The 27,951-nt window shown below is 44.8% G+C and overlaps 1 protein-coding gene and 1 non-coding gene across 4 annotated transcripts in view; both read left to right on the top strand.

Annotated features, from left to right (window-relative positions):
- The window catches only part of LOC126106891 (uncharacterized), a 276,906-nt gene that overhangs the window by 47,253 nt on the left and 201,702 nt on the right, over positions 1 to 27,951 (top strand). The window lies entirely within an intron of this gene.
- Positions 16,143 to 16,217, top strand: Trnat-ugu (transfer RNA threonine (anticodon UGU)). Its single transcript has one exon. It is a non-coding gene; the product is annotated as a tRNA-Thr (tRNA).

Raw genomic sequence — 27,951 nt, forward strand, 5'->3', positions numbered from 1 at the left:
AACAAAAGCAAAACGAGTATAATGGAATGTAATCGAATTAAGTTGGGTGATGCTGAGGGAATTAGATTAGGAAATGAGAGACTTAAAATAGTAAAGGAGTTTTGCTATTTGGGGAGCAAAATAACTGATCATGGTCGAAGTACAGAGGATATAATATGTAGAATGGCAATGGCAAGGAAAGCGTTTCTGAAGAAGATATATTTGTTAACATCGAGTATAGATTTAAGTGTCAGGAAGTCGTTTCTGAAAGTATTTGTATGGAGTATAGCCATGTACGGAAGTGAAACTTGGACGATAAATAGTTTGGACAAGAAGAGAATAGAAGCTTTCGAAATGTGGTGCTACAGAAGAATGCTAAAGATTATATGGGTAGTTCACATAACTAATGAGGAGGTACCGAATAGGATATGGGAGAAGAGGAGTTTGTGGCACAACTTGACCAGAAGAAGGGATCGGTTGGTAGGACATGCTCTGAGGCATCAAGGGATCACCAATTTAGTATTGGAGGGCAGCGTGGAGGGTAAAAATCGTAGAGGGAGACCAAGAGATGAATACACTAAGCAAATTCAGGGGGATGTAGGTTGCAGTAGGTACTGGGAGATGAAGAAGTTTGCACAGGATAGGGTAGCATGGAGAGCTGCATCAAACCAGTCTCAGGACTGAAGACCACAACAACAACAATAATAATCATCATCATCGAAGGAGGAATGGCGCGCCGTGGCCTTCAGCGATGATAGGAGAGTCTGGCTGCACGCAAGTGGTGGTCGTTTGCGCCTACGGCGTACACCTGATGATGGCTGTCTCGTAGAGTGCGTTCGTCCAGGACAGACTGGCCCCACCTCAGGCCTCGTGAGTTGGGGTGCGAGAAACTGCAACACTCGTCACCTTTGGTGTTTATCGAGGGGAAGCTAATCAGCGCTCGGTACGTGCAGAGTGTTGGTAGAAGCGTTCTTTTGACGTTCTTGCAACAGGAAGATGTGTGGTCGCATCGAGGTAATGCTCACTCACACACTCTGCTCCTGAAACTCAACGTGCAGCAACTTCCCAGGGCAGCACGACCTCCGGACTTGTCTCCAGTTGAGCAAGTTTGGGATTTGATGCGATCTGAAGTGACTCTTGCTGCTCGTCAACAAGTACTCTTACAGAACTACGTGAACAGTTCGAGCAGACGTGGCATAACGTAACCCAGGACAGTATTCACCATCTGTACGGTCTGTGCCGGATGCCAGTCAACACCTGAATTGACGCGAATGGATTCTACACCACGTCCTCGGCTGATACTCGTATTCGAGTTTTCATTTCTCTCCTGAGATTTCCTTCGCCACGGTTTAGGCGTGGAAGTGTTGTTGATGGCTTAGCAATCCAATCCTAGCGTGGAACGGGCGGCCACAGACATTACAGCTGATGGAAGGTGGATGACGTGGCTGAGCCTGGAGGAGTTTACGTCTCTGGCGTTTGTCATTCTCCATTCTTCGACGTTCCAGCTCAAAGTTTTGAAGAGCATTTGAGGTAACTGAGCGCCAGCGACTTCGGTCTTCTGCTATTGTGGACCAGTTACTCGGATCGATGTTCAGTTTTTCAGATTTTTCTCGTACTGATCCTTATAACGTTTGAGAGGGGCACCTCGTGGCCTTTTACCTGTGCTCACTTCGCTGTACTGCATTTGGCGTGGAAGTCTGTCATTTTTCATCCGCTGGACATGTCCGACCCATCTGAGTTGATGCCCAATGATAAGAGCTTCCGTGCTATACATTTTTGCTTTCTCAAGAACAGCCGTGTTGGATATGAAGTCATCCCATTTCAGGTTCATGATATATCTTAGCTTCTGTTCTTCAGATCACAGCAATATAACGTCAAGGTTTTGCAACTATATATCAGGGTGGAAATGACTACAGCTTTGTACACCATCAGTTTGGTGTACAGTGTTAGGACTTTATATTCAGGAAGACACGCTTTGTAAGACGTCAAAATGCTACATGGGCAGCACGTAATCTATTCTCCACATCTTTTCCAGGTGAGCAGTTAGATGACAGTATGCTTCCTAGGTAGAGGAAATGGTCCACTTGTTCCAAGGGTGTATCATAAATGGATATGGTGAAGTCAGGAACGGAGGAGCCAGGAGTTGGCTGCGCCATCACCTTTGTCTCTCGAATATTGATGGAGAGACCAAATCGTTCGTACGCCCTGCTGAAGGAATCAACTGACAGCTGCAACTCTGCAGGTGAATGAGCTGGAGAAGCATTGTCATCAGCATACTGCAGCTCTGTCACACGAGTGGTACTGGTGAACCTTTTTGAATGGAGTCTAGACTGGTTGAATAATCCTCCATCGAACCTGTACTTTAGTTCTATTCCTGCATTGTTAACGGATGTCTCGTAAAGCACCTTGTACTAATACACGATACCTATGTTTCAACATGGGTCGATACCTGGAACCTCAGAACCGCTTGTGCTACTGATCTGTAAATGTAATCGTGTACTCCATATGCACTGTTGCAACAGTAAATTTTCAGTGAATTGGAAACCTATAAAAGGGTGTACTAATTTGTTTTTTGGAAATTTAGCTTTTGAAATGTAATGCTGCAGCAGAATCTCGAATTCTAAATTGATAGATAAATCGCATAACTACTGTCCCGAATTGGGAGAAACTAAATTCATGGTACGTGTTGTCTAAAAGAAGGTATGGGTTGACAGAACAGGTCCTGAGGTATCAAGGCACTTTAAATTTCGCAGTGGAGAAATGCATGGGGAGGACGTAAAAATAGCACAGGGAGATTATGGCTTGAATACAGTAAGCAGTTTCAAAAGGATGTAAGTTGCACTAGTTATTGGGAGATGAAGAGACTTGCACAGGATAGAGTAGCATGCTACATCAAACCAGTCTTCGGACTGAAGACAACAACTACAACAACACGATAAATATGAGGGTCCATAAAATGAAAAAGAGACAGATGAAAAAAAGCGAGTAAAATGTTTATTATTTTAGAAGTAATCGCCAAAACTGTTAACACATTTATCCTATTGTGAGACAAGACAGGTCAGTGCCTTCATGGTAAAATGTGCCTTTTCGTCCGAAGCAAATCGGCGCCCGCAAACGTCTTTCTTGCGGGCTCCAAAACTACGGAAATCGCATAGGGAGAGTTCGGGACTATACGGAGGATGTGTAAGGGCTTCCCAGCGAAACTTCTGTAGCGTGGCCGATACCTTTGCAACCTGTGGACCCACCACAGTTTACTTTCTGTTTTTCCCATCTGTCTCGTTTACATTTAACTGACCTTTATATAATGTGTGAGTGAAGGAAACTTTTTAATCCGAAAATTTCTATTAAGATATGGCGCAACAAGCATGATCAATGGATTTTTAAAAAAAGCTTTCCAATTAAGCTGCAGCTATTCTAGTCATGTTACGGCTGCTGGCGTGCGTTATCGTCACTGGCGGTGTGCCATCTCAGTGTGTTCCTTCCAAATATCGCTGCCTGAGCATTGCAGTCAAATAAACGGAACAAAACTTCGTAGTGTTTGCGGACAACTTTCTGTACCCTTCCTTATCATAGCCGAATAGTCTAGTGAACCATAAAAACTTCTATGAGAGCTTACAAACCACGTTCTTTTCTGATTATATCGTTTTAGAAGTCCGCAAAGGACAGTTCAGTTTTAGCGTCTAGTAAACATACCTCCTAGCTCTCGAGTATCTACATCTGTATCTATACACTGTAAACCACTGTGAAGTGTATGGAGGAGAATAATTCCCGTTCTACCACGTAGTGGAGTATTTCTTTCAGTAGTCCGCGTCTGGAGCGTCGGAGGAATGACTGCTTAAGCTTGTCGCAATTGCATGTCGAAGTTAGCGGTGGTGCCCACTCTATATCACTAGACATCACAAACCTATATTAAAATATCCCTGTTAAAGAAGCTATGGACGTAATAAAGAACAACTTACTAGAGCACAAAAAGTGTTCACAAGCTGAAATTATTGAAGTTGTAGAATTACTTGAAATAATTCTCAACTACAACTACTTTGGATTCATTTATCAACAACAAGATGGACTAGCCATGGGTTTATCCATATCTAACACAATAGCAGACATTTTTATAAACCACGTAGAACAGAAAATACTGAGCACCCAGGAACACTGCTTAAAAAAACATTGTATGCTACAAAAGATATGTAGATTATACCTAAATTTTACTCAAAGGAGACCCCAAAGACACCAAGATCATCATAAATTTGTTTAATAATGTATACAAGAAAACAAATTTCACACCTGAATACCAAAAAAGCATTAATTTTCTAGATCTGTGCATAGAAACAAAAACAGCTTGCACAATTTTAGGACATCCAAAAAAAGACAACCTCCAGCAAGACAATCCCTGGCACATCATGTCGCCCACATGTACACAAGAAAGCGGCACACACAACGAAGATACACAGAGGAAAAAAATGAACAAAGAGAACAGGAAGAAAGAACTAGACATCATCCAGGATATTGCAGTGGTCAATGACTTCCCCAGCTCAGTGATAGGCAGTATGCAGAGAAAAAATAAAAAACAAGAAGAAATTCCTAGCTATTCAGAAGGAGCCAATAATGCAATCAAACGTATGGCTGGCAAACCTTACGTAGGTAACATTTCTTAAAAAATAGCAAACCTACTTAGATCACATGAAGTGAAAGTACCTTTCTCCACAAACAACAAGAAACAATAGAAACTAGTCCACATCTTAAACAATAAAAAAGGTAAATTCTCAGACTCAGGAATATACAAAATAACGTGTGAAACTTACTCAAGCTACTACATAGGATAAACTGGCAGGCGTTTTCAAATTAGATACAATGAACTTAATTGTTACGTGCATAACAATTTACAAATTCAGCAATAGCAACACACACAAAAAACACTGGACTCCCATCCTAAAACGTAGAAGATATTAAGATACTCCAACACTTCCAAAAATGGCATGCAGTCGATTTAATGGAGGAGCTCGAAATTTTTGAACACCAGAAAAAGTCCTCAGTGACAAACTAGATATTTCTTCATATGTTTTTTTCTGCATATGATAACAGTAACAATTATTATAAGTATGTACGTTCCCTCATTAGAAAAAAATGCAATCGATAATTCAGTAGTCAATAGTGGTTAAACACGTTTTATAATTGGCAATATAATCCAAAACCCGCCATGGTAGCCGAGAGGGCTAATTCGTTGTTTCCTGGACTGAGGTAGGTGTGCCAGCCCCGGATCGAATCCGGTCGGCGGATTGCCGACGAGGCCCGGTATGCCAGCCAGCCTGGATTTGGTTTTTAGGCGGTTTTCCATATCCCGCTAGGTGAATACCGGGCTGGTCCCTACCTCCGTTACACGACTCGCAGACATTTGAAAACGTTCGTACTATTCCATGGCTTACACTAGACGCAGGCAGCTGGGGTGCACTCATTCCGCCCCTTTGGATTCGGGGTGGCGGCAGGAAGGGTATCCGGCTACCCTCTGCAACTAACACTACCACATCAATACTAACAAGGCCGACCCCGCGTTGCAGCGGGACAGTGAGTTCAAGAAAGAAAGAAAAGACAGAAACATTATATAATCCAAAAACACTGTAACACTTCAGACTGTGTACAAACTCTTTGTGAACCATAGTGACGAATCTTTTACAGCATGATTTGTAAACATAGTGTATGTGATGATTTGCGTCTTCGTGATATTCTGTATAATGGAGGAGGCACAATACCTGCAAGTAGTCAAACAAAAATGCTGTTACCAACATAAGCGTTTAAAAACACTCAATGATTCATTTTGTTCAATGTTCCAATTGCAGTCAACTTCAAAAAGACGCAAGAGCACACATGCAAGCATCACCAATCATTCATGTAAACAAATGTACTTGACAGTGAGAATAAATTCTCGAAACGGTTTCTGCCAAGCATCAACAAATAAGTAACTGGTGTGCAGTTTTAATCATTTAAATCATGAATGAAATATGTTTCAGCTTTTTTTGGAAATTCGAGCACTAAAAGGGTAAATAAGTGGGCGAAAGTGGTTTTGAAAATAAATCGTTATTAAAGAACTACTAAAGCATTTTTAAAGCTACGTTTATGAAAATTGGTGCTTCTCGGTTACGAGGGTGGTTCGAAAAGTTCTCAGAATCACGACGAGAGGTCAGCGCTAGCGCAACGAGTTGTTCACTTGGTATTCATAAACACGTGCCACGTCAGTGCTTTTGGAAGAGAGCTGTGCCGGTGACGTGGTTCTGTTGTTCCCGCGTAGTGATCTGCTAAGATGAAAAAATCGCGATTCGAACAGTGATTAAGTACTTCATAAAGAAAGGTGTGAAAGCAAAGGACATACATGCCGATTTCCAGAACACACGAGGGGACTCTGCTCCTTCATATTCAACTGTTGCCAAGTGGACAAATGAATTTAAGTTTGGTCGGGAGAGCTTAGATGCTGATCCGCGCAGTGGTCGGCCAATATGTGTCACCACTCCAGGAATCATTGCAGAAGTGCACAAAATGGTGATGGAAAATCGCCGATTGAAAGTGCGTGAAATTTCTCACGCTTTCCAGATGTCATCTGAAAGGATATATCACATTTTAACTGAAGAATTAGAAATGGCAAAAAATTATCTGCAAGATGGGTGCCACGACTCTTGATCCTGGATCAAAAACGCACGAGAATGGACATACCGGGACAATGTTTGGCCAGTTTTAGGAGAAACGAACAAGATTTTTTGCGCCGGTTTGTGTCCACAGATGAAACTTGGCGCACTTCTATACCCCACAGACAAAACAACAGTCAGAGCAGTGGAAACATGCTGATTCTTCGCCACCAAAGAAAGCAAAACGGTTCCTTCGGCGGGGAAACTCATGGGATCAGTGTTATGGGACGCGAAGCGGATTCTGTTTGTAAATTATCTTCTCACTGGGCAAACAATTACTAGAGAATACTATGCCTAATTCCTGGACAAATTGCAACAAAAGACACGCGAAAAAAGGCGAGGTTTAGCAAGGAAGAAAGTAATCTTCCATCAAGACAATGCGCACCCGCACACTTGTGCCGTCGCCATGGTAAAATTACACGAACTAAGGCATAAATAATTGTTGCCACACTCGCCTTGTTCATCTGGTATGACTCCGTCAGACTTGCATCTCTTCCCAAAACTGAAAATTTTTCTTGGTACACGAATATTCACTTCAAACGAAGAATTGATAGCAGGAGTTGACAACTATTTTTCAGGCCTGGAGGAAACTTATTTTCGAGATGGGCTGAAGGCACTGGAACATCATTGGACCAAGTGCATTAATCTACTAGGAGACTACATTGAAAAATAAAAAATAGTTTCAGGGATGTAAGTACTTTTTTTCTCTTCCGTTCCGAGAACTTTTCAAACCACCCTCGTAGGAATAAAGAAATACTTGTTTCGGAGTTTTTGGAAATTCAACCCCCGAAGGGAATGAAGTGGGGATGAAAAGTTTTGCGAATTTTTTTCATTATGAAAGCATTTTCAAAGGTAAGTCTGAGAAAATTTGTATTGGCTTCTGTAGGAAATTAAAAAAAAAATGTTTCACTGTTTTTGGAAATACAATGCCTAAGGGGGTGAAATGTTGTTGTTGTTGTTGTTGTTGTTGTTGTTGTGGTGGTGGTGGTGGTGGTCCTCAGTCCTGAGACTGGTTTGATGCAGCTCTCCATGCTACTCTATCTTGTGCAAACTTCTTCATCTCCCGGTACCTACTGCAGCCTACATCCTTCTGAATCTGCGTAGTGTATTCATCTCTTGGTCTCCGTCTACGATTTTTACCCTCCACGCTGCCCTCCAATACTAAATTGGTGATCCCTCGGTGTCTCAGAACATGTCCTACCAACCGATCCCTTCTTCTCGTCAAGTTGTGCCACAAACTCCTCTTCTCTCCTATTCTCCTCAATACTTCCTCATTAGTTATGTGATCGACCCATCAAATAGGGGACGAAAATTTTTAGGGAGATATTTCGTTACATTAAAAAAAAATCGAAGTTAAATCTGAGAATGTGGTATTTCACTTCTCGGTTAGATGCAAAGGAATATGTGTTAGGAAGATGAAAGTTTCTATGGAAATGCCACCTCAAGAACGGAAAAGGCCATGTTTCTATGGCCTTAATTAACGTGAAAAGTTTAGAAGGCACTGCAGTTTGTGAACAAAATAAAAATTTTATTAGAGAAAAACAAAAAATCTGTGCAGACCATACACACTACGCGAGCGAAGCAGGGGGCGCTAAGCTTATTTTTGTAAGTATGGAGTCTGTAAAAAGCCAGAGGTTACTGTTGTGTAGTGAGCCAGTCGCTAATGGAAAGAAATGAAATGATCGTGTGGCCTTCGTGGCCAGGAGGCCCCATCTGGGGAAGAGTTCGGCCGCCGAATTGCGGGTCTTATTTCAGGTGACGCCACATTGGGCGACTTGCGTGTCAGTGGTGACGAAATGATAACACAACAGCCAGTCCGCAAGCAGGAATTGAACTCGGGCTCCCTGCATGGTGGGCAAACACGCTACCGCTCAGCTAAGCAGGCGGTCAGATCGCTAAAATACAACATGAACAGCAAGAATGCCACCGGGGAACACCTGAATTTACTTCTGCTTTTGTCGGTGACTCTCTAGCGAAGATACTATAATGCGTCATTTCTACCAAGAAATCCTCCATCTAATCACAAATTTGGATTGATACCACATACGACAGTATTTTCGGTAGTGGAAATGCCGTGTGGCTAGAGCCTCCCGTCGGGTAGACCGTTCGCCTGGTGCAAGTCTTTCGAGCTGACGCCACTTCGGCGACTTGCGTGTCGATGGGGTTGAAATGATGATGATAAGGACAACACAACACCCAGACCCTGAGCGTAGAAAAATCTCCGACCCAGCCGGGACTCGAACCCGGGCCGTTAGGTGTGACATTCCGTCACGCTGACCACTCAGCTACCAGGGGCGGACTGTTCGGTAATGAGCGTTCTTGTGGTATTGAGTCAAATGCCTTTGGGAAACCATGAAATACTGCGAATCTGAGTGCCCTGACTCATGGTTTTCAGGATGCCATGTGAGAAAAGCCCGAGATGGTTTTCGCACGACTGATGTTTCCAGACTTCATGCTTTGCGAGATACCTCATTGTGTTTGAATTCGGAATATATTCTAAGACTCTACAACAGAAGTCAGTGATGTTGGACTGCGGTTTTGTTGATCACTGTCTCCCTCACTGCAGATGGAAGTGACGTGTTTCCATGCAACTACTGGGTAGAGCTTTCTTTAGTTAGAGAACGCCACGTTATGTTCAGTAAGAGCTAATATTTCATAAACTGAATTTCTTTTCATAGTATTTGAGCACGCCTTTCAATATTGGTCGCTTCTTAAGAATGCTCAGTGAGACAGGGTACAGCAACAAATACACTCCCTGGCTAAAATTGAAACATGCAGAAGACACAGCTGTCAGCGTAACTTCGTACACAAACAAATCGTCAAGCGAGTATCTAAATGACATCAAGTGAGAATCTGAATGATTGCAGTTCTCTGAGAAACGTACAACGGCCACGAGAGTGCATTACTGTTGCTCGAGTTTAGTGTTGATATCAGGCTTGGTAGAGTGCGTGAAGAGCGTCAGATTTTGAGTGATGACTGAAATACACGGGGATGCAGTGTACTCGTGTGAGGCAGCATTATCAGCTCCTGACAGAGTTTTAACGGGGCCTCACTGTGGGTCTCCATTTCGCCGGCTGGTCGAACTGCAAGGTATCCAGATTTGAGGAGCATCCTCATGTGACAGTGACGCTACGTTGGACTTCACGGGAACGTGAGGGGCCGGCCGCTGTGGCCGAGCGGTTCTAGGCACTTCAGTCCGGGGCCATGCTGCTGCTACGGTCGCAGGTTCGAATCCTCCCTCGGGCATGGATGCGTATGATCAAAAATGGTTCAAATAGCTCTGAGCACTATGGGACTTAACTTCTAAGGTCATCAGTCCCCTAGAACTTAGAACTGCTTAAACCTAACTAACCTAAGGACATCACACACATCCATGCCCGAGGCAGGATTCGAACCTGCGACCGTAGCGGTCGCGCGGTTCCAGACTGTAGCGCCTAGAACCGCTCGGCAATCCCGGCCGCCTATGTGTGTGATGTCCTTAGTTAGGTTTAAGTAATTCTAAGTCTAGGGGCCTGATGACTTCAGATGTTAAGTCCCATAGTGCTTAGAGCCATTTGAACCATTTTTAACGTGTAGGGAGGTGTACTCGTCTTCAAGGTTCCGTGACAACGTCTCACCACCGCAAGGGGGGGGGGGGGGGGAGGGGATTCCCGTATTTTGCTCAAGCATATCTTAACCCCTCTACATCTACGCCTGCCATCCGAGAACGAGGAATGGACTATCTGCAACATCCCCCCCCCCCCCCTCCAATTGGTCGGTACTAGTAAATGGCTGATTTCATATTCCTAGATTTCCGGAAGGCGTTTCACAAGTTGCCTCATTATACAGGGTGAAAAGTATTTAAACCGACAAACTCTGGGAGGTTGTAGCAGACATAAGAACAAATATTTTTCCCTAATGTTATTTTTTCCTATGAGGATTATTTAAACCGATGGAGGCCGTATTACGATCTTCAGTTGTTAGAGGGCGTATTACGAACTTCAGTTGTAGGCAACTGCTGTCCACCAGTGTAGTAGTGCACTGTCTCTGTTCACTAATGGAGCGATACACCTGGAGTGAGTACACTGATATGGTTGGTGCGTACTACGTAGCGCACCACAACGGACGAGCTGCACAGCGGGTTTATCAACAACAATATCCGAATCGCCGTATCCCGCATCATGCAACCATGCTGCTGTGTACCAACGTCTGCGTGAGACCGGGTCATTTAGTAGATTACCTGGACAGGGACGCCGTCGCACGGTAAGAACGCTGCAATTTGAGGAGGCTGTCTTGCAGCATGTGGAGCGGGATCCTTCAATCAGAACTCGTGCAATTGCACGTAACATGGGGACGAATCAGACCAATGTAAGAACAGTCCTTCGAGAGCAATTGTTACGTCCATTTCACTTACAGCGTGTCTATAACCTGGAACCAGTTGATTATCCACCCAGAGCCCAGTTTTCGCAGTGGTACCTGGAACAGTGTGAAATGCATCCTACATTTCCATCCTCTGTGTTGTTTACCGATGAAGCAACGCTGGGGCGTGATGGAGTCTTCAACATGCACATTTCGCATGTTTGGAGTGAGGATAACCCACATGCCACAGTTACTAGCGCTCATCAAGTGCGGTTCTTCGTTAATGTGTGGGTCGGTGTTGCTGCGGACTGTTTAATTGGGCCGTATCTGCTACCTAGGCCATTAAATGGCAGGCACTATTACAATTTTCTCGCCAGAGCATTGCCAGAATTGCTGGAAGACGTCCCGCTCACTAAGAGACAACGCAGTGGTTCCAACATGACGGGGTGCCGGCACATTTCAGTCGTCGTGAGCGTCGATTCCTGGACCGACGGCTCCCAGACACGTGGATTGGCAGAGGTGGTCCTGTACCATGGCCTGCTCGATCCCCAGATATGTCCACTCTGAACTTTTTTGTGTGGGGAGAGATGCGCAACCTTGTTTACGGAACTCCTGTTGCATCAGAAGAGGATCTGGTTGCCCGGATAGTAGCAGCAGCAGGAACAATTCAGGATACTCCTGGGGTTTTTGCCCGTGTCAGACAGAACATGATCCGACGGTGTAACCTTTGTTTACGTGTCAATGAAGGCATTTTAGAAAATCTACTGTAATTGAAATTGGGCTGTCTTAATGTGTTGTCTCTTGGTCATAAAAATGGAGAAGTGTTTGTTGGTTTAATTAATTTAAGGCCAGAGAAATCTTCCTCTACCGGTTTAAATATTCCTCACAGGAAAAAATGACATTAGGGAAAAATATTTGTTTTGATGTCCCCTCCAATCTGCCAGAGTTTGTCGGTTTAAGTACTTTTCACCCTGTAGATTGTTGAAGATCAGAGCACACGGGGTAGGTAGGTTTTCAGATGTGGATAGCTCGAAGACATTTTAAGAAATAGGGCCCACACGTTGTCGTCGACGGCGAGTGTTCCATCAGGGTATCGGCAGAAGTGCTCCAGGAAAGTGTGATAGGACCGCCATTATATTCTGTATACATAAATGATCTGACGGACAGGTTAAGCAGCAGTCTAAGGCTGTTTGCTGATGCTAGGGCGTACAGGAAGCTGTCGACTGACTGTGGGAGGACACAAGATGATTCAGACAAAATTTCCAGGTGATGTGATGAATTGCAGCTTGCTCTGAGTGTAGAAAAATTATAAGTTAATGCGGATGAGTAGGAAAAATAATCCTACAACGTTCGAATGCAGCATTTGTAGGCTGAGGCTGGACACAGTTTCTTTGATTAAATACCTAGGCAAAGCGATATTAAATTAAATGAACACGTTAGGTTGGTAGTAGGGGAGGGGAACGCTCGACTTCTTTCGCTGTAGATTTGACTCGGTTCTGTACTCACCGAAATAACAGCACATACCCTCCCAGCTACTGAAGTTTTATGTCATTTCCTCTTCTTGTTTGTGTTTCACTTCGTTTGTCAGACTGTGTACAGGTTATTCTAAGGCTTGCGTGATAGGTCTATGCACCTCATGTTCCGCGCATGCGGGAGAGTTGCGTGTATGTCCAGATATCTTACTTCAGAATCATCGTGAGAAATACATGCAAGGCACGTTTCTTCGTTTACTGGCGTAGCGAAGGGAACTGTTGAGCTTTTAAGAAGGAGAGTATCAACTAACTTTCGTACTTGCAGGGTTTATTAGCCCCATTACAGAGGTCTGCAAAAGATATTTTTTGAAAGTTGTTTGAAATTTAATAACTGACTATGTACTTTTCAACGCTGATTTCAAAAATGCAATCCATTTTTTTCTATCACGTCAGGTTTTCTCACAAAAAAGGGAGTATTTTTGGGTATAATAACAAAATTTAAGCAATTTATCACATTCCTCCCAACGTTATAAAATTTTATTTTATTTATAAATCATGTTCCTAACTACATTTCCAGTACACTTCTATTTCTATTTAAGCTCATAAGTCCTTATAATAACGCTTTCGCTTTCTGCCCAAGCTTCTTTCATTGCTTTTCCGGCTGTGGACTCGATGAGGATCATCTCTTTTTATCATCCAGCAGTAGTCCGCTATCATGTTGACGTTCCATTTCTTTGATGTCTCGGTGGAATCTTTCGCCCTGCTCTGCACTTAAATCACCAAGGTTTCCAGGGAAGTAGTCAAGATGTGAGTGGAGAAAATGAACTTTAATGCTCATGTTACAGCCCAGCTTGTTAAAGTTGTCGAGCTTGTCTGCGACGATTGTCTTGTAGTTTGGATCTCTTTTGTTTTCTAGGAAACTGCTAACAACTAACTGAAGCGCCTAGAACCGCTCGGCCACACCGGCCGGCAATTTAGATTCTAAAACCTCTGCCGATTCTTTAGAAAGGCCTAGGTCTCTAACTAAATCATTCAGTTGACATTCTGAGAATGGAATGGCATCGGTTGTGCCAGGGTCGTAGCAGTCTCTGTCTTCTTCACTAACGCCTTGCTGAGCCAATGGCTCGTGATCGTCTGTATCATCCAAATAATCTGGAGCAGAGGGTATTGGTACTACAGGTCTATGAGAAACAGGGCGAATGGCTGATTGAATGCTAGGGTAAGAAATATCCTTTTTGTTTTTCAAATTGAAACCTCGTATGTTGCAAGAACAAAAACAGCAGTCACTACTATGATTTTTGGTCACCCTCCAAACCATTGTTGTTCCAAAACGTAAGGACTGCTTTTTGCGTTGAAACCATCGGCTCAGTTCTTCAACACACACTGGACAAACTTTCTGTGGGGCCCTAAGGCTTATCTTGATCGCCTAACTTTGTACCAATTTAGGCGAAATATGCTTTTTCAACAAAATCGGAAATGTTTCTTTGTTGCTTTTTGACGGTATAGTTACCACAAATGTAGCAGAAGCAATCTGGCGAGTTCATACATCCTCTGGTAGCCATTGTCCATAAAACAACGTCACAACACAAGAAAACAGTCACTACTTTAAAGCACCAGTAACAACACGTGAACAGCACAGAGAGAAGAGGTACTGTGAACTGAAGGACAACTGCAGAAGCTCACTGCTTGGTGATGGCGGGGGAAGGGACAACACTACAGACAGGCACTGACATGAAAATACTGCTGTTTTCTCCAAATTACTCTTCATTTTACGTGTATCTCTGATGATGGTCGAAGTAGAGAGGATATAAAATGTAGACTGGCAATGGCAAGGAAAGCGTCTCTAAAGAAGAGAAATTTGTTAACATTGAGTATAGATTTAAGTGTCAAGAAGTCATTTCTGAAAGTATTTGTATGGAGTGTAGCCATGTATGGAAGTGAAACATGGACGATAAATAGTTTGGACAAGAAGGGAATAGAAGCTTTCGAAATGTGGTGCTACAGAAGAATGCTGGAGATTAGATGGACAGATCACATAACTAATGAGGAAGTATTGAATAGGATTGGGGAGAAGAGAAGTTTGTGGCACAACTTGACCAGAAGAAGGGATCGGTTGGTAGGACATGTTCTGAGGCATCAAGGGATCACCAATTTGGTATTGGAGGGCAGCGTGGAGGGTAAAAATCGTAGAGGGAGACCAAGAGATGAATACATTAGGCAGATTCAGAAGGATGTAAGTTGCACTAGGTACTGGGAGATAAAGAAACTCCCACAGGATAGAGTAGCATGGAGACATGCATCAATCCAGTCTCAGGACTGAAGACCACAACAACAACAACAACAACAACAACAACAACAGTATAAAAACGGCTAAATAACAGTTTATGGAGATCCTAAAAACCAAAATTCAAACTCACTAGAGTGCTGAAATATCGAAAAAGCTATAAATAGACAAGCAGTTTGTGAAATAACTATACGTGGTGGATTTTTTCAATATTTTTCGGAAATCAGCGTTGAAAACACTATAAAATCACTTGATAAGTTTGAAACAATTTTTATGTCGCAGACGTGTGTTATTAATCGAATGGAGAGCCAAGGGAGAAGTGCTCGGATTTGACATGCCGTAAAGCGAGGATGCAGTCTTTCTCCCAAGCTGTTCATCACGTACATCGAAGAAGCGATGATGGAAATCAGGCAGGTTCAGGAGTCGGGTCTAAGTCCGAGGTGAAAGGACATCCTTGATAAGATTCGGTGATGATCCTGGTTTCCCCAATGAAGGTGCGAAAGTATGGCAGGACTAGGTGAATGGAATGTACAATCTAACGAGCACACATTGTAGGTTGAGAGTCAACCGAAGAAAGACGAAGTCTTGAGGAGTAGCATCAGTAACACTTGCAATAAACTTAACAACAAAACAATGCAGTTGATAAAATGAATTAATTCTGGCATCGTTCTCAATTAGAGGCAAAAATTTCTGAGATTTTATCTTTTGGAGCACAGCACTGTACTATATGGGAGTGAATCACGGACTGTGACAAAAAAACGAAAGAGAATAGAAGCAATTGAGATGCGGTTCTACAGCTTGTGACGAAAATTAGGTGGACTGATAAGATAAGGAATGAGATCCTTACTAGAATAGTTGAGGATAGGAATATGTGGAATCAAGTGACTAGGAAAAGGGTTAGGATCATAGAACATGGGTTAATACGCCCGCAAGCGCCAAAGAAACTGATATAGGCAAGCGTATTCAATTTTCGAAAGTAGACGCACGCCTCACTGCAACTAGGACTTCCATTAAGAAATTAACAGCAGTTATGGAACCTGGAACCATACATAATAGAATTATATTAATACCTTCAGATGCTAACGGGCGTTGATATAAGGTATTAATATAATTCAGATTTCGTTCTAGACGGCTGCAGGTCATCAATGGTGTCTGTTCTTTCGGACATGTCCATATAATCATATAGTTCTGGCAATACCGGCCATGACCTCCTTCTTCTGTGCAGATGCACACGTATTACCCGAACTCTTACGGGACTTGGTAAGAATGTCTTCCACGAGTAAAGAGTGTGTTGGGTAGGGACACTACGAATATACTGTGTGGACATATAAGGTGAAAATGTGAACTCGCAGGAGGCGTGCGCGAGATAGTACCTGCAGTCGCACTATCCTCTGTGTCCTCGGTGGCTCAGATGGATAGAGCGTCTGCCATGTAAGCAGGAGATCCCGGGTTCGAGTCCCGGTGGGGGCACACATTTTCACCTGTCCCCGTTGATATATATAAACGCCCGTTAGCAGCTGAAGGTATTAATATAATTCTAATACATAATAAAGGCTACATGGAACCATGACTAGTAGGCCCAGTGCTGTGTTCAGATCAACCTCCGGGTTGATGACGGCAGGAGTACATTTGTTTTTAATGAAGTTTTGATTACACCTGTCATTTCCTGCCAGCGCGTATTCTGTTAGCTAGGCATCACTTTGGAAGGGTTCCGCCATCTGCAGCCTTCCGGTACCGTGATTTCCTAACTACATCCTCCCCGCTCGCACAATGGGAGTGCCAAACTGCGCACACTGCGTTCCGGCCTATAGGTTAACAACAACAACACCTGCTCTCGCCAGACGCAAACATTTCTGCATCTGCCGTATACTTTTAAGTGTAGTAACCTGTGCTGCTATGCTTCCGCATTATCGGTAGCAATGTTTGTTCTTCTCTGATCGATCACTCACGTACAGTTCATCCGTAAATAATCCACTAACACAGAATGAATATTTCACTATGAAACTTCCTACCTGTCTAAAACTGTGCTGGGTGGGGACTCACACACGGATCCTAGCTTTTCCACACTGTACTCGCATTCGGGAGGACGACGGTTCAAACCCTGTCCAGCCATCCTGATTTAGGTTTTCCGTGATTTCTACCCATCCTTCCCTAAAAGGATGGAATCGATGACCTCACTGTTTGGTCCCCTTCCCGAAATCAGCCAACCAACCTCCGTTTTCGCGAGGAACTCTCCGCCGGCTGACTTACTCAAATGGTTCAAATGGCTCTGAGCACTATGGCACTTAACTTTTGAGGTCATCGGTCTCCTACAACTTAGAACTACTTAAACCTAACTAACCTAAGGACATCACACACATCCATGCCTGAGGCAGGATTCGAACCTGCGACCTTAGCGGTCACGCGGTTCCACACTGTAGCGCCTAGAACCGCTCGGTCACCCCGGCGGGCTGACTTACTCAGGCACCAGCCACTGGGCTGTCAGAGGCGACTTGAACCTACCGAGTTCAGACAGGGACGTATGGGATTCAATGCAGAGGGAACGGACAGGCAGTCTGATGAATCACCTCGAAGGGAACGATCTATTGGATACGTAATCAGCTTGGTTTCAGAAAACATCGTTCTTGTGCAACGCAGCTAACTCTTTATTCGCACGAAGTAATGGCCGCTATCAACAGGGGATCTCAAGTTGATTCCGTATTTCTAGATTTCCGGAAAGCTTTTGCCACCGTTCCTCACAAGCGACTTCCAATCAGGCTGCGGGCCTATGGGGTATCGTCTCAGTTGTGCCACTGGATTCGTGATTTCCTGTCAGGAAGGTCGCAGTTCGTAATAGACGGCAAATCATGGAGTAAATTTGAAGTGATATCAGGTGTTCCCCAGGGAAGCGTCCTGGGACCTCTGCTGTTCCTGATCTATATAAATGACCTGGGTGACAATCTGAGCAGTTCTCTTAGGTTGTTCGCAGATGATGCTGTAATTTACCGTCTAGTAAGGTCATCCGAAGACCAGTATCAGTTGCAAAGCGATTTAGAAAAGATTGCTGTATGGTGTGGCAGGTGGCAGTTGACGCTAAATAACGAAAAGTGTGAGGTGATCCACATCAGTTCCAAAAGAAATCCGTTGGAATTCGAGTACTCGATAAATAGTACAATTCTCAAGGCTGTCAATTCAGCTAAGTACCAGGGTGTTAAAATTACGAACAACTTCAGTTGGAAAGACCACATAGATAATATTGTGGGGAAGGCGAGCCAAAGGTTGCGTTTCATTGGCAGGACACTTAGAAGATGCAAAAAGTCCACTAAAGAGTCACCTTACACTACACTCGTTCGTCCTTTGTTACAATATTGCTGCGCGGTGTGGGATCCTTACCAGGTGGGATTGACGGACGACATCGAAAGGGTGCAAAAAAGGGCAGCTCGTTTTGTATTGTCACGTAATAGGGGGGAGAGTGTGGCATATATGATACGCGAGTTGGGATGGAAGTCATTAAAGCGAAGACGTTTTTCGTCGCGGCGAGATCTATTTACGAAATTTCAGTCACCAACTTTCTCTTACGAATGCGAAAATGTTTTGTTGAGCCCAACCTACATAGGTAGGAACGATCATCAAAATAAAATAAGAGAAATCGGAGCTCGAACAGAAAGGGTTAGGTGTTCGTTTTTCCCGAGCGCTGTTCGGGAGTAGAATGGTAGAGAGATAGTATGATTGTGGTTCGATGAACCTTGTGCCAAGCACTTAAATGTGAATTGCAGAGTAATCATGTAGATGTAGATGTAGAAGTACCGTTGCCCACGTTTTCAGTAAACTGTAGACGGCTTGTTCAACAACCCAAACACGCTGGTAATATTTCAGACATTGGAATTACAAACAGGCCTGACCTTTTCGACGGAGTCAGTATAGAACAGGGATCAATGAGAATGAAGTCTTCGTGGGGACGATGGTTACTAAAATTGTCTCGCATTTTACTAACCACTGCACAGTGTGGATTTAGAGCGCGCTGTTCTGCAGTTATCTCGTCACTTTATCCACCCATCTCATGAATGGTTTTCTGCAGAGATCCCAGCCTGTGGTCGTGTTCTTCGATTTGGAGAAGGCCTACGGCACCTGCTGGAAAACTGGTATTCTCCATACTCTTTACACGTGGGAATTCCGTGGCCACCTGCCCTGTTTCCTTCAGGAATGTTTAGAAGACCTTGTTTTCAAGGTACGTGTGGGTTCTGTGTCGGACACCTTTATCCCGGAAAACGGTGTTTCTCAGGCTTCCGTCCTGAGCGTTGTCCTCCTTGCTGTCGCCATTAACCCTATACTCGCCAGTCTCCCGCCGGGCATCTCCGGCTCCCTCTTTGTTGACTATTTTGCCATCTATTGCAGTCCTCCACCGACTTGTCTCACTGAGCGGCGTCCTCAGCGATGTCTCGATCGCCTTCACTCGTGATGCATCGACATAAGCTTTCGTCTTTCCACTGACAAAACCGTTTGCATGAGTTTCTGGCGGCGCAATTGGTTTCTTCCATCGTCTTTGCATCTTGGGCCTGTTGCTCTTCCGTTCGTTGAAACTACGAAATTCCTGGGGCTCATGCTCGATAGGAAATTTTCTTGGTCCTCCCACGTGTCTTTCTTGGCAGCCCGCTGTATGCAGTCCCTCAATGTCCTACGTGTCCTCAGTGGTACTTCCTGGAGACCAGATCGTACCACCCTTCTCCGTTTGTATTCGTTCCTTGTCCGTCCTAAACAACACTTTGGGTGTTTCGTTTCGAATCTGCACGTCCGCGCCTCTTACGCTGTCTCAATACAATCCACCATCGTGGCATCCCTTTGCTCATTGGCGCCTTTAACACCAGCACGGTTGAAAATCCGTATCCAGAAGCTGCCTGCCGAATTACCGCTGTCCGACCACCGTGACTTTCTCCTCAGCAGGTATGCACGCCGTTTGTCTGTCATGCCTGGCCACCCATTCTACGAGGGGCATTAGAAAAGTCCGTGCACAGTCCGAAAGATGGCACCACCGGAGGTCATGTTTAGTTAGTAGCATGTTTCGAAAGCACGCACATAAAGTTTCAGCCTCATTGGTCTATTTCGTGTGGTGATTAAACTTTACTTTATGAAAGGCAAAAGACCTCAGGAGAAAAGAGAAGCTTGATAAACGTTCGGTGACTCTGCACCTTCGATTAGAACGATTTATAAGTGGTTTCAAAATTTTCGGAGTGACCATGTGGGCACAGGTGATGCTGAACGTTCTGGACGCCCTGTGGAGGTTACGACTCAAGAAATCATTGATAAAATCCACGATATGGTGATGGATGACAGAAGAGAAAAGGTGGGTGAGATTGCTAGTGCTGTGGGCATCTCGAATGAAAGGGTACACAATATTTTGCATAAACATTAGGACATGAGAAAGCTATCCGCAAGATGGGTCCCGTGAGGGCTAACGCTTGACCAAAAACGGAATCGTGTGAAGTGTTACAAGGATGGTTCGCAGCTGTTCAGGAAAAATCCGCAGGACTTTAAGCGTCGTTTGGATGAAACATGAATACATTACTATACTCCTGAGACCAAACAACAATCTAAACAATGGTTTACCAAGGGATAATCTGCACCAAAAAAGGCGAAGACCATTCTTTCGGTCGGAAAGGTTATGGCGACTGTCTTTTGGAATTCGTGAGGGATAATCCTCATCGAATATCTGGAAAAGGGTAAAACTATTACAGGTGCATATTATTCATCGTTATTGGACCATTTAAAAACCGAGCTGCAAGATAAACGCCGGCGATTGGACCGGAAAAAAGTCCTTTTCCATGACGACAATGCATCAGCACACACCTCAGCAGTTGTGATCGTAAAATTAATGGAAATAGGATTCCAACTCATTTCACATCCCCCCCCCCCCCCCCACCTATTCACCAGACTTGGCTCCCTCTGCTAGTATTTGTTCCTCGATTTGAAGAAATGGCTGGTGGGACAAAGATTTTATTCAAACGAGGATGTGATTGCAGCAACTAATAGCTATTTTACAGACTTGGACAATTACTATTATTCGGAAGGGGTCAACAAATTGGAACAGCGTTGGACGAAGAGTATAAGTCTAAAAGAAGACTGTCGGAAAAACACATAAGTAGTTTTTATTTTTGCACGGACTTTTCAGACGCCCCTCGTATGCCTCCTCCTTCAGTCACTCCTTTGATCGTCATTTCGTGGCGCGTCCCTCTTCTGTTACCTCCTGGAGTCCGCTTACGGGGCTCTTGCTCCTTCAGCTTAACTTCACGTTACCAGCCACTTTCCCGGTGGGTGTGAACCCTTCACCACCTTGGCTTCGTGCGGTGGCCCGTGTTCACCTTGGCCTTCATTCGCTTCCTAAGGGCACTACTCCAGCCTCGCTCTATCGCCTTCAGTTTCAGGACCTTCACGCGGAACTTTTCGATAGTACCTTTGTGTACACTGATGGCCCTCGGACTGACCGTCGTGTCGTGTGTGCCTTCGTCATTGGCATCGACGTTTTTCGATATCGGCCTCCGAAACACTGCTCAGTGTTTAGAGCGGAGCTCTTCGCCCTGTATCACGCCACGCAGTACATCGGCGGCAAAGGGTTTTCAATTGCGTCATCTTCTCTCTGTGCCCTTCAAAGCCTCTGTGTGCTGTACACCGTCCATCCGTTAGTGCAACACGTCGAGGAAAGTATTACTTGGTCGTTCTTGATGGAGCCACTGTGATGTTTATGTGGGTTCCTGGCCACGTCGGTCTGACAGGAAACGAGGTTGCTGACGCTGCTGTCAAGGCAATAGTCCTCCTACCTCAGCCCACTAGTTCTTCCATTCCCTCCGATGATCTCTGTGTTGCCGTCTGTCAGCAGGAGGTGTCGCTTTGTCATCACCACTGGTCCTCCCTTCACGGGAACAGACTCAATAACCCTGAGCTTCTCCCAGCGGCTTGGACGGGCTTCTCTCGGTTTAGCTAGGTTGCGCATCGGGCACTGTCTTCTTAGTCATCGCCATTTGTTAAGTGGTGCTCCTCCACCAATTCGTGCTCGTTGCGGTCAACCTTTGACGGCCCGCCATTTCCTGATGGAATGCCCTGTTTTTAACCACACGTTCTCGTTTGTGTTTCTACATCTACATTGACATACTCCACAATCCACCATACGGTGCGTGGCGGAGGGTACCTCGTACCACAACTAGCATCTTCGCTCCCTGTTTCACTCCCATACAGAACGAGGGAAAAATGACTGCCTATATGCCCCTGTACGAGCCCTAATCTCTCTTATCTTTGTGGTCTTTCCGCGAAATGTATGTTGGCGGCAGTAAAATTGTACTGCAGTCAGCCCCAAATGCTGGTTCTCTAAATTTCCTCAGTAGCGATTCACGAAAAGAACACCTCCTTTCCTCTAGAGACTCCCACCCGAGTTCCTGAAGCATTTCCGTAACAGTCGCGTGATGATCAAACCTACCAGTAACAAATCTAGCAGCCCGCCTCCGAATTGCCTCTATGTCCTCCCTCAATCCGACCTGATAGGAATCCCAAACGCTCGAGCAGTACTCAAGAATAGGTCGTATTAGTGTTCTATAAGCGGTCTCCTTTACAGATGAACCACATCTTCCCAGAATTCTACCAATGAACCGAAGACAACTATCCGCCTTCCCCACAACTGCCATTACATGCTTGTCCCACTTCATATCGCTCTGCAATGTTACGCCCAAATATTTAATCGACGTGACTGTATCAAGCGCTACACTACTAATGGAGTATTCAAACATTACGGGATTCTTTTTCCAATTCATCTGCATTAATTTACATTTATCTATATTCAGAGTTAGCTGCCATTCTTTACACCAATCACAAATCGTGTCCAAGTCATCTTGTATCCTCCTACAGTCACTCAACGACGACACCTTCCCGTACACCACAGCATCATCAGCAAACAGCCGCACATTGCTATCCACCCTATCCAAAAAATCATTTGTGTAGATAGAAAACAACAGCGGACATACCACACTTACCTGGGGCACCCCAGATGATACCCTCACCTCCGATGAACACTCACCATCGAGGACAACGTACTGGGTTCTGTTTGACGTCTGAGTTACCATTTTAGCGAATGACGCGCGGACTGTCGACCGCGTTTTCCTTTTTATCCGTCGTATAAGTATGGCGAAGGCCATTTAATTTTTAGTTCAGGATCTCCGTCTCTCTATAGCGTATTTTATAGACGTTTCTCTACGTCCAAGGTTTTAGCTGTCTTCTCTTCCGTCATTTAGGATTAACGTGTAGTCCTTTTTGACGCCTCTCTTTGTCTTCGTGTTCTACAGTTCCGAAAGGGGGCGTACGACCCTAGTTATTTTTGCGCCCTAAAACAAAACAAACAAAACTCAAATTAATAAACCCATCAAGCAGGCTAGGAGAGTATACAAGCTAGAAAAAGCATATAAGCAGTTATTAGAATCTCAGACAATGAATGAATATGATTTAGCGCCAAGATGGCGGACGTAGAGGAATTACGTGCAAAGTTTAAAGTGATTGTAAGTAGGGCTCTGGAGACGCATGTGCGAAGTAAGTGGATTAAGAATGGGAAGAACCCTCTGTGGTTTAATAATCAACTTTAGAATATACCGAGGAAACAGTGTGTTGCTCTGTCGACTCAAAAAAAGAACGCACAAATGTAGAGAAGCAAAAGTTAGTAGATAATTGTGCGTACGTAGGGAGATCAATGCCCAAAGCGCACACTGGACTCGCATTCGGGAGGACGACGGTTCAATCCCGCATCCGGGCTTCCCGATACAGGTTTTCCGTGATTTCCCTAAATCGCTCCAGGCAAATGCCGGGATGGTTCCTTTGAAAGGGCAAGGCCAACTTCCTTCCCCGTCCTCCCCAATCCGATGAGACCGATGACCTCGCTGTCTGGGCTCCTCCCCCAAACAACCCAACCCAACCCAAAACGCACAGTTACTTCCGCCGTCATACCATAGCGCAAGACCTTGTCGAGAAGCCGAGAAAATTCTTGTCCCTCGTAAAATCGTTAAGCTGGTGGAAGGCTTCTATCCAGTTAGCCGCCGACCAGTCTAGCGTGGCTATAAAATCAGGAAAGCTGGTTTTAAATTTCACGTTTAAGTCGTCGTTCTACATCTACATCTACATCCATACTCCGCAAGCCACCTGACGGTGTGTGGCGGAGGGTACCTTGAGTACCTCTATCGGTTCTCCCTTCTATTCCAGTCTCGTATTGTTCGTGGAAAGAAGGATTGTCGGTTTGCCTCTGTGTGGGCTCTAATCTCTCTGATTTTATCCTCATGGTCTCTTCGCGAGATATACGTAGGAGGGAGCAATATACTGCTTGACTCTTCGGGTAAGGTATGTTCTCGAAACTTCAACGAAAGCCCGTACCGAGCTTCTGAGCGTCTCTCCTGCAGAGTCTTCCACTGGAGTTTATCTATCATCTTTCGCCATTACTAAATGATCCTGTAACGAAGCGCGCTGCTTTCCGTTGGATTTTCTCTATCTCTTGTATCAACCCTATCTGGTACGGATCCCACACTGCTGAGCAGTATTCAAGCAGGGGGGCGAACAAGCGTACTGTAACCTACTTCCTTTGTTTTCGGATTGCATTTCCTTAGGATTCTTCCAATGAATCTGTCTGGCATCTGCTTTACCGACGATCAACTTTATATGATCATTCCATTTTAAATCACTCCTAATGCGTACTCCCAGATAATGTATGGAATTAACTGCTTCCAGTTGCTGACCTGCTATATTGTAGCTAAAAGATAATGGATCTTTCTTTCTATGTATTCGCAGCACATTACACTTGTCTACATTGAGATTCAATTGCCATTCCCTGCACCATGCGTCAGTTCGCTGCAGATCCTCCTGCATTTCAGTACAATTTTCCATTGTTACAACCTCTCTATATACCACAGAATCATCCGCAAAAAGCCTCGGTGAACTTCCGATGTCATCCACAAGGTCATTTATGTATATTGTGAATAGCAACGGTCCTACGACACTCCCCTGCGGCACACCTGAAATCACTCTTACTTCGGAAGATCTCTCCATTGAGAATGACATGCTGCGTTCGCGCAAGACAACTGTACAAACACACCATCGGTTGACTGTCGCACAGACTCCTGCATAGACGACATAGAAATTGGAATCCGTTACATAGGGAGGCACCTGAAAGAGTTGTCCATGTTGATTCCATGTCGAGATGGAATCCCAGTTCGGTTTTACAGAGAGTACGCTGGGGCATCGACCCCATACTTAGCTTGCATTTATAGCGAATCTCTCGCCCAGTGCAGGTGACCCCTGCGTATCAGAAAGGTGAAAGAGTGGACCCCGAAAATTACAGACCAGTATCCCTAACATCGGTGTGCTGCAGAACTCTTGAACAAATTCTGAGTTTGAAGATAATAAATTTGATCCGGAAAAGCTTCTATCCAAAAATCAGCTCGAATTTAGAAAGCATCGCTCGTGCGAAACTCAGCTTGCCCTTTTCTCACATGATATTCTACAAACTATCGATGGAGGGCAACCGGCTTGTTCCACATTCCTAGAGTTCCCAAAAGTGCTTGACACTGTGCCCCACTGCAGACTGTTCACTAAGGTCCGAAAACCCAGTTTAGGTTCCCAGATATAAGACTAGCTCGAAGAATTTAAGTAATACAACGCAGTACGTTGTCCTCGACGGCGAGTGTTCAGAGACAGGGTACTGTTGGGAGCGCCGCGGGGAAGAATAGGACCATAGGACCGCTCTTGTTCTCTGCAGGCATAAATCGTTCTGGCGTAACCACAAACGCCGGAACGAAGATACAGAACGCAAGAGCAGAGAAAACAGTGAGGAAATGGCGGCCAATGATGCGCGGAATTGGATCATGCCGCGCCAGGCGCGCCCCCTGCGAGACGTGAATAAAAGCGATGCCCCTGCTAACCTCAGCCGCTCAGATAGGCCCGAGTCTGCAACGTGATTAGTGCTGCGCTGTCAGATTTTCGTGATCCGTATAGTGCTGCACTGTCAGATTGTTGTGATCCTTATAGTGCTGCATGTCGTGATCCGTATAGTGCTGCACTGTCAGATTGACGTGATCCATATTGTGCTGCGCTGTCAGATTGTCGTGATCCGTATAGTGCTGCATGTCGTTATCCGTATAGTGCTGCACTGTCAGATTGTCGTGATCCGTATAGTGCTGCACTGTCAGATTGTCGTGATCCGTATAGTGCTGCACTGTCAGATTGTCGTGATCCGTATAGTGCTGCACTGTCAGATTGTCGTGATCCGTATAGTGCTGCACTGTCAGATTGTCATGATCCGTGTAGTGCTGTGCTGTCAGATTGTCGTGATCCATATAGTGCTGTGCTGTCAGATTGTCGTGATCCGTGTAGTGCTGTGCTGTCAGATTGTCGTGATCCGTGTAGTGCTGCACTGTCAGATTGTCATGGTCCGTATAGTGCTCCATGTCATGATCCGTATAGTGCTGCACTGTCAGATTGTTGTGATCCGTGTAGTGCTGCGCTGTCAGATTGTCGGGATTCGTATAGTGCTGCGCTGTCAGATTGTTGTGATCCCTGTAGTGCTGAGCTGTCAGATTGTCGGGATTCATATAGTGCTGCACTGTCAGATTGTCGTGATCCATATAGTGCTGCGCTGTCAGATTGTCGTGATCTGTATAGTGCTGCGCTGTCAGATTGTCGTGATCTGTATAGTGCTGCGCTGTCAGATTGTTGTGATCTGTATAGTGCTGCGCTGTCAGATTGTTGTGAGCCGCATCAAGTGTTTCCTTTGACTCGCTGTGTATAGCAAGAAATGTACCGTTTTCATGTCACCTCTCGCTAACGACATTTGCTGTAGTAAAGTTAAGTATTGCAAATCTCCTTTCTGGAAATAAAACTACTAATGTTATTTGTTTGAGTTGTTGTATAGCATTCCTAGAGGGTGAGTCAGGGTGAGCGGCAGTCTGCAGATGTTTGCTGATGATGTTGTGCTGTACGGGAAGGTGTCGAAGTTGAGTGATGGATGGATGATGCAAAATAGACAAAATTTCTAGTTGGCAAATGGCTCTAAGCACTATGGGACTTAACATCTGAGGTTCAAATGGCTCTGAGCACTGTGCGACTTAACTTCTGTGGGCATCAGTCGCCTAGAACTTAGAACTCTTTAAACATAACTAACCTAAGGACATCACACACAGCCATGCCTGAGGCAGGATTCGAAACTGTGACCGTAGCGGTCGCCCAGTTCCAGACTATAGCGCCTAGAACCGCACGGCCTCTCCGGCTGACTAACATCTGAGGTCATCAGTCCCTTAGACTTAGAACTACTTAAACCTAACTAGCATAAGGACATCACACACATCCATGCCCTAGGGAGGATTCAAGCCTGCGACTGAAGCAGCAGTGCAGTTCCAGACTGATGCGCCCAGAACCGCTCGGCCACAGCAGCCATCATTTCTAGTTGGTGTGACGAATGGCAGTTAACTTTGAATGTAGAATAATGTAAATTAATGCAGATGATTAGGAAATGTTCGAATACAGCAATAGTGGCCTGTTAATTGACACAATCACATGGATTAAATATCCAGGTGCAACGGTACAAAGCGACATGAAATGGAACGAGAATGTAGGGAGTGTAATATAGAAGGCGAATGGTCGTTTTCGGCTTATATGCAGAATTTTGGGAAAGTGTGGTTCGCTTGTAAACGAGAACGTATATAGGACACTAGTGCGATCCATTCTTGAGTACTACTCCAGTGTTTGGGACCCGCAATAGGTCCGACTAAAGGAAGACAATACAGCAGTTCCGGTATATTCTAACATCACACCAGTGTGTAAGAGATGCTTCGTGAACTGAAATGGAAATCCGTGGAGGAACTCTGACGACGTTCTTTTCTCGGAAAAATATAGAGATCCATCAAAATTGAAGGTGAGTGCAGGACGCTTCTTCAAGGTGTGACGAAAATGTACGGCACAAATTGCAAGACACAGTCCCCACACGTAGACGAAGAAATTACATGAACATGTGTCTAGAAACGCTTTGTTTTCACGTCAAAACTCATTTTCCCCACCTCATTAATCATGGGAAATACACACGAATAGAACCACCAGCGTACCACATGCAACCCTTTCTCAGAGGAGATGTTTAGTATACCCTCCATCGTGAGGATTGATACCCGCATCAAACGGCCGTCGTAATGAATCACTGATGCGCTGATGTATGTTTCTC

This window comes from Schistocerca cancellata, chromosome 10 (genome assembly GCF_023864275.1).
Source record: "Schistocerca cancellata isolate TAMUIC-IGC-003103 chromosome 10, iqSchCanc2.1, whole genome shotgun sequence".
NCBI classification, from domain to species: Eukaryota; Metazoa; Arthropoda; class Insecta; order Orthoptera; family Acrididae; genus Schistocerca; species Schistocerca cancellata.